We start from the raw sequence: 7977 nt of genomic DNA, 5'->3' as shown, positions 1-7977 counted from the left end.
GGGGCGGTCGGGGGGTTGGGTGGCGTGAACACATTTCTCTCCCCAAGGAGGGGCATGACAAAAATTTAATTGAGAACCACTGGTCTAAAATAACTTGCCTAGATACAAAGGGAACTGAAAGTTTGACTCACACGTTGCTAAGAGTTAGCCACAAATATTTAAAAAAAAAAAAAGGAAATTAATTTTTGAGTGACAGTTGTTTCCTCATAGCCACTAGACTCGACCCAGTGCAGTACTTTTCAAATAGTGGGACGGGGCATGAGAGGCTTTCAATGGACAAAAGAGTCCCGTGCTGTAATGTCTGAACCATAAACCTCCAGTCACTAGGGGGCAGCAACTCATCCAGTGTTTTGTACAGATAAGATAGTACATATTATCAGGTTCTCAACAGTAATAAATTCGAGGTGGGTGGGTTGGGGGGTGACACCTTTCGTCCTGGATTATGTCTCTCTCTGTCCTGCCTTCTGTCTCTCAGATCAGAACAGACATTTTCCTATCCTGAAGAAGCTAAAGTCATTAGCACAACAACAACAACAGCGACGCCAACGCACACACTCATTCAGACTCTCAGCTTATGTAACTTTTGTAGCAACAGGGTCTATTTCCAGTCCAGAGTTGGACGGAGATGCCAGACTGTGACCTCATCCGTTGCCAAGGCCTCGGTGACAGGTGCGGCTGTAGAAGTCCGATGTCAAAGCAGTCAGCTGACCGGCTGGGGTCGGAGGACACACGACTGCGGAGAGACATTTTCATCTCCTCCGTAGAGCTACAGAAGCAGCAGGTGCAGCAGACAGTGGCGTAACGTCGAGGCTAGCAAGACCATTTCTTGCTATCCAATCATATTTCAGCCTGATGTGTTGCTAGGTTGAACGGAATCTACCCTGAGGCCTTCAGAATCAGTAGTGTGGGTGTTGGCAATGAGATTGTTTCTGTAACCAATCAAATTTTGAGTAGGCCAAACCAAGTCTTTCTAGCAGGTGTACAGTTACGTTACGGAGATTTGAGTGATTTGATTGGATGGTCAAAGAACACAGTCTCTAATCTGTCGAACTATATGTAGCGGCTTACCTGAACCTAAATAAAGTTTTCTCTGCGTCCAGTAAAAGTATAGTAATCGTACGATGTTATTATTGATGTTTTGATGTTTCGCTTCTTTTTTCGTTATTAAGGCTACATGAGTTATCTAAGATATAACGACTCTTTGTACTACGTTTCCGCACAACATTGATGGTTTCTTAAGACACAATAGCATCATTAAGATATGGTTTTTTTTTCCCAGGCCGGACGCCTCTAAAGGGCTAGCTGAGAAACGCACGATGCACCACTGAGAATTAGAGAAATAAAAAACGTGAAAAAAAAATCTTGAGATTTTACAGACGAATTACAGGATCGACCTAAGTCCTCTGAATAATTCAAAAATTAAATCTTGCAAGGAGCTTGACGATTCCGCTGCTGCCTCCAAACTGGCCACCGGAGGCAGCAGACCAGCAGCTGATTTATCTGTGAGTGAGCAATAATTAAACATTGTTTCCCAGTTTAAATGAGTTGATTTATGGTTAGCATCTAACACATGCTCGTTAGCTTACATTGTGAAACCACCTGTTACGCAGCAGCTTTGACAGCCTCACTTGAAAACCACCTGAGTCTCCCTGTAATGCGGCAACATGGCTGCTAACAGTCTGCCCGAGCAGATTAGAATCAGAGCCTGTTCCAGACAGTTGTTGATCTTCTGATCTGTGTTGCAGCAATTTGATTCGAGTCCTGATGTGAATGGACAAAAACCACAGCGAGTGTGAGTTCATGTCACGACAGAAAACTGGCATGGACTTCACTTCGGTGTGGGGAGTGTCCGGGCTCGCCAGGGGTTTTTTTTTTTTTTTTTTTTTTTTGGCAGCAAAAATGGGTCACTTGTGTTGAAATTGTGGTGTTAGCAGAGAAGGGCTGTGTTGTGGAAAAGAAAGAGGTTCGACAAGTAGGACAGTTGATGGAAAGGTTGAGGAATCAAAACCTCCAAGAGTTACAGGAGCTGAAGCTCGAAGCAAAATGAAGAGTCAGAGACAGGAAGGCATCCAAACTACTTCAAGGTTACTTAGTAGGGTACTTAAGGTACTTATTTAGGGTACTACGTAATACTAAGAGCTACTTGTTTGATACAGATTTAATTAGTTCTGGGACATCCAATAGTAGACACTCTTCTTACCATCGTCACTGAACCCATTTGAATATCACTTGTTGACTAGTTTGATTTTTAGAACATACCCCACGGGCACCTTGGGTAGTCCATGGGGGCTACCAGGTGCCCCCGGGGCTCCATGTTGGTGACCCCTGCCCTATATTGACCTTGGGTATGAGAGTTAGCATGAAAAGTTGCTCGTTTGGATTTGTTTTTGAGCAGCAGTTTTTGGTCAGAGGAGTTGTTGTGATGTGGATATGGATATGATTAAGGATGGCTCAATCCAATCCTTAAAAAAAAAAAAAATGGCCCGTCCGATCCGATACCTGGCCGCAATGCTCAACTTAACTTCCTGTAAAATAGGAACAGTATCGCCTCAGCAACGGCAAAGAAACGTATCGGATTGAAATCGGACATGAAAAAGTTGTATCAAACCATCCCTGGTAAACACTCGACAAAAGCTAAATAAAAATTAGCAAAAAATATTTTTGAAAACTGATATTGTCCAAACGCTTAATTTCTGATTCCAGTATCGACCAATACAGCATTCTTGTCCAAACGACTTGATTATTAAAATAGATAAATAAAATAAGCTACAATGCTGCCATCTAGTGATTTTAACTTTCATATGCAGCCGTTTTTCCCCCCCAAAAAATTTTTTAAGGCACACATCATTTGGCAAAGCCCAAGCATTATGTTATCGGATTTTCATTATCGGAGGAAAAAAACGATAACTACTCTTACAAATACTATACAATTTTGCGAATTTCCGGCTATTTCCGAATAACCTTTATCAGCGCTGGTCCTTTAGAATGTAGTAAGCGTGTGTGAGAACACATCATTTTTAAGCGGACGAGGTCTGTCTGCGAAGACGGTATCAAGGAGATGCTTGTGTGCAGCTGCTGACGGTGGCGGAACAGTCGGCTCTTACAGCCATGTGTCAGTCTTGACATCAGCGTGCTGTGTGAGGCACCGAGGGCCCAGCTGCTGCGGTGGCTCTATGACAAGGCAGCGTGGGCAGAGGCGCGCTAATGTGTGTCTGCCAGTGTGTGTCCACATCACACACACTGACAGAAATATCTGAGTCACTTATCAGCTTCAGTTTCCCCGGCATTTTCTCACAGAGCTGGAGTCCAGATGTCACCCAGATGAACGTCAACGAAAAGTGGGTTTTACTTTGTGAAAAACTAAAACCAGGATACGTTGGATTTTGGTGTTCGGCAAACTTTTATTTTGAAAATCAACAAGCGTAAACTAAGAATCTATGAAAAACGTTTGTAAACGATAGCGGAAACTTTTCGCGGTAATACTACTTTAAATTAACTTTAGCATTTCCAAAACAAAGTTGAGTTTTTCTAAGCTAACTGTAACATTAGAGCCCCAGCTGTACTACTGCCTCAAGTGGTTGATGTGTGTACAGCGCAAAATAACATATTTTAACTTAACGGGTGAATTTCTTCGTATAGCAACGCAGCACTAAGAAATTCATCAATAAATTTAAAGTGATTTCGGGATTGAGTTTTTTTTTTAAGGGTGACGACTGCTCGGCTATTTCTTCTAGAATTTTCACCCCCCCATGAGTCCAGACCTGATGATCGGCATCCCCTGTCATAGATGACAGATGATTTCCTGTCATCGTCACAATCCCACTGACTCATCCGCGCCACCGGGTGATAACAGCGTCTGGGCAGCTGCGACCCCAACGCTGATTTGTTAACACGTTGGGAGCGCCGAAACCTTAGCCTCATACTAACGGGTTAATATCGAATCAGCTCGTCTGGATTACGAGTGTGAGAACGTGACCAAATCCATCCTCCTGTCCACCTCAGGGGAATTAGGTCAGGCTGTTCCAGGCAGGCAGATGCCTCGTGCACGCTCTCGTGCACGCTCTCGTGTTGGAGGCTGAGAAAGTTGCAGTTAGTTTAGTGTGCTGCTCTTAAAGGGAAAACTCTGTGATCTCTACACCGCAGTTAGGGCACTTGTATAAATATATTTTGGCTAATTATCAGCTATTTCTGGGCTAAATTTCAGCTCTTTATTCCCAGACGTGTAGTTTGTTTTAGCCTGAGTAAAAGCAGTGGTGAGATTTCTACCTGGCACGCAGCAGTCTTTTTGATGCGTCTACCTGGCACGCAGCAGTCTTTTTGACGCGTTTTGATTTTTTTTTCTTAGCTTTCATTCTGCGATTAATATATAATAAATAATAATAATATCATAAATAATCACGGTCACTGACAAAGACAAGTGTTCACAATGAGTTGAAAAGTGCTGAGTCTGCCGCCGCCCCGTTCCTTCTGGAGGTGGGTTATGGCTTCGGCTTCAGGGCCAGAAACACAGGATCCTGTCATTAAGGTGGATTTAACTCCTGACCACAGCCTCCACTGAAGTCTGTCCCTGAAGGACACACACCTCACGGTGATAATGAGAACTTTTCCTTTTCAACACATACTTAAGCCTCTTCCCCACACCTGAAAAAACGCTTCTCAGGATTTTAGTGTAAGTGAGACCAGGGTCAAGCTCAAGACAAAAACCTTGAAAAAAAAACTTAAAAAATAGCTGACGTTTTAATAAAATGTATTAATACAAAACATGTTTTAGAACTTTTTACTTTGCTTTCAAGTCAACTATAGAAGGTTTATATTTATACAGTACTATATATATATACGTATATATATAAATATATAGTGTATATTTACAATATATGTATATATTTACTTATATATATACAGTATATATATAGTATATAGTATATATATATACGTATATATATAAATATATACTGTATATGTACAATATATGTATATATTTACTTATATATACAGTATATATATAGTATATAGTATATATATACGTATATATAAATATATACTGTATATGTACAATATATGTATATATTTACTTATATATGTAGTATATATATAGTATATAGTTATACAGTGGTTCCTCTCCTCTAGCTCAATTTCAAAACGACAATCCAAATTTTTTAAAGCAAAAAAAAAAAGATCGGAATAAAAAAAAATCTCCGATGTACTGAGGGAGCGAAACGAGAACCACGATATAGAGAGGGAACGCTGCAAATATATATTTACATATATATGTGTAAATACATGAACATGTATATGTATATATGTGTAAATACATATGTATATTTACATATACTATATATGTATATTTCTGCTCCTTCTTCACTACCACAGAAACCACTTTGCCGAAATATATTATCGCGTCAAATATTGTTGGTCCGGAAATCAAGTCAAATCTGGTTAAAGCAGACCAGATAAGTAGCAGTTCTAAAAAAAAAAAAAAAAAAGTCAAAACTCCCTTTCGGACATTGACTTTCTAGAATCGATCATTTTAAACTTGTTCCTGGAGGCAGTGATTAGCTGCTGTGGTTGAGAGGTGGCAAACTGCTGTAGTTTTCAACCCTTTGGAGTTTGATTGATGGCAGTGATTTCACCTGAACTCTGTCTCTTTTTAAAGGTCTCTGTGTCAACACTCGGTATTTAACGAGCAGTTACTGCCACCACCTGCAATAAAGAAAATCAATCACCTCATCAAGGGTGAAAGGGGGAGGAGGAGGGGGAGGACGGAGAAGTGTTTCACCCCAGGGCGAAAAAAACCATGACACTGGGGAGTCATTAACAGCACCATTTGTCAAAGGTCAGTTGAAAAAAAAAACTTTCGAGTTTCAGCTTAGCTTCGTTACATAACAATAACGTGAACAATCATGACATAATTACCTATAAATAACAATAAGTCCATGTTTTTCCCCCTTTTTTTTTCCACGCATAGTTAATGAAAAATAATTTTACAAAACATCATGAACATGAAGTTTTCATGCAGGGGATGTCCGATAACTACTTTTTGCCCAAATCTGATATACCGTTCCAGTCCAAACACTTCATTTCCGATTCCGATATCAATTGATACCATTATCGCCTTGCACCAGCAATTATTCATACAATCCCCTGATTATTAAAAAATAGATTCATTAAATAAGCTGCAATGCTGCCATCTAGTGGCTTCCACTTTCACATACAGCCGTTTTTCCCCCAAAACCATTTTTGGGGTACACTTCACGCTTCCACTTTCACATACAGCCGTTTTACCCCCAAAACCATTTTTAGGGTACACTTCATTTGGCGAAACCCAGGCATTTTGTTATTGGGTTTTCATTATCGGAGGAAAAACCGCGAACGATTCTTACAGATATTACACAACTATGCTAATATCGGTCGGCCGATATTATCGGACAACCTTAGTTTGTGCTTGTTTTTACTTTCAAAATTCATCAATTGGGCCGCATTGAACCCCTAAGCGGACCAGTTTTGGCTTGCAGGCCCTATGTTTGACAACCATCAAACAACTGTTTTAAAGGTGTCACAGCAAATGGAAGTTTCTGGACTTTTTTCTGAAAAATTTGTCAGACCTAAATCTTAAAACCTCTGAAATTAGACAAGTTTCAGGTTTCCGACTTTAATATGAAAAGATTAAATAATGCAACGTTATTCACATTATACTGGGAAATTTTATATCATTATTCGATGATTAACATTGTTATAACTTAATAAATCCTCTAATGAGAATTTTGTAAAATCATTTGATCATATTAGAGCATGTTATTATTGTTTGACAACAATAACAAATCCGTGTATGTTCACCCTCAAAAATAAAGTCTCTCTTAAAAAAAAGGAAAAAAAAGAACATCCTGTGTCTGTGACAAAGCAGCTACCCTCTTCTCCTCCCTCTGACAGGAATGTGTCACTTCCTGTCAGACGATGATGTACGGCTTTTGCTTTTTTTTTTTTTTCTCCCTCGGCTTAGCTCAACATCAATCAGAGCTCCTGGCAAATGTGTGGAGAACATGTCAGACAGTGAGCGGAGAGAAACCTGTCGTGTCTTGTTCCAGCCTGAACTGCTGCAGACACTGATCCAGATACAGAAGGTGGAACTGGAACAGAAAACAAATATCCAGATACAGATCCAACAAAACAAAATCTAGATCGTGCCCGGCTAGATGTTGTTCAAAAGCTAAACCTGCCTTTTATTCTTACTTGTTGTTTACCTCATTGTTTCCCAAAGACTGGGTCACGACCCTCAGGTGGGTCGCAAGAGATTTTTTTTTCGGGTCGTCTCGCATCATGTTTCTCAGGAGTTTACGAATAACGTCTATTGATTTGGGGTCACGAAAGTTTGTGACTTTTAAAATATAAGGTGCCCAGAGAATAAGTTTAGGAAAGAATGGTTAACATCCTCATCGACTAATGAGTACCAAAACACCGATTAATCGGTACCACTCTAAGAAAGAGTGAGGTAGATAGGTAGAACGATAGCTAGGTAGGTAGGTAAGGTCGGTCGATCAGTCGGTTGATGGATGGATGTACTTCATTGACCTCCGGCTGTGAAATTAATTCAATTAAGAATATCAGTGATTGTATCCCAGTAGCATGCAAGAGATGCTTTCCTTCTGCTGCCTCTTGTGGTCAGTTTGTGTAACTGAGGTTAATAAAAACAAAATGACTGGCCCTCAACTTACGTCGGAGATCTGTTCTTGCAGTGACGTAACGCGGTTTTCGCTGTAAGTCAGAACTAACAAACTAAGTAGCTACGTGACGTGACTCACCTATGCTAACGTCATAATCTAGGACATAAAAACATCAGAAGACTCACTTACTGACTTACGCCTGGGAGCCATAATGAAGGGCAAGAAGTTCCCAAAGACAACAACACAAACGAAAGAACACGAACTAGCACAATCCAAGGTATGGCGTACCAAACTGCGGATGTAAACAAAGGCCGTCGTA

The sequence above is a fragment of the Cynoglossus semilaevis genome, chromosome 16 (assembly GCF_000523025.1).
Source record: "Cynoglossus semilaevis isolate Cse_v1.0 chromosome 16, Cse_v1.0, whole genome shotgun sequence".
NCBI classification, from domain to species: domain Eukaryota; kingdom Metazoa; phylum Chordata; class Actinopteri; order Pleuronectiformes; family Cynoglossidae; genus Cynoglossus; species Cynoglossus semilaevis.
This window is presented reverse-complemented; position numbering follows the sequence as displayed.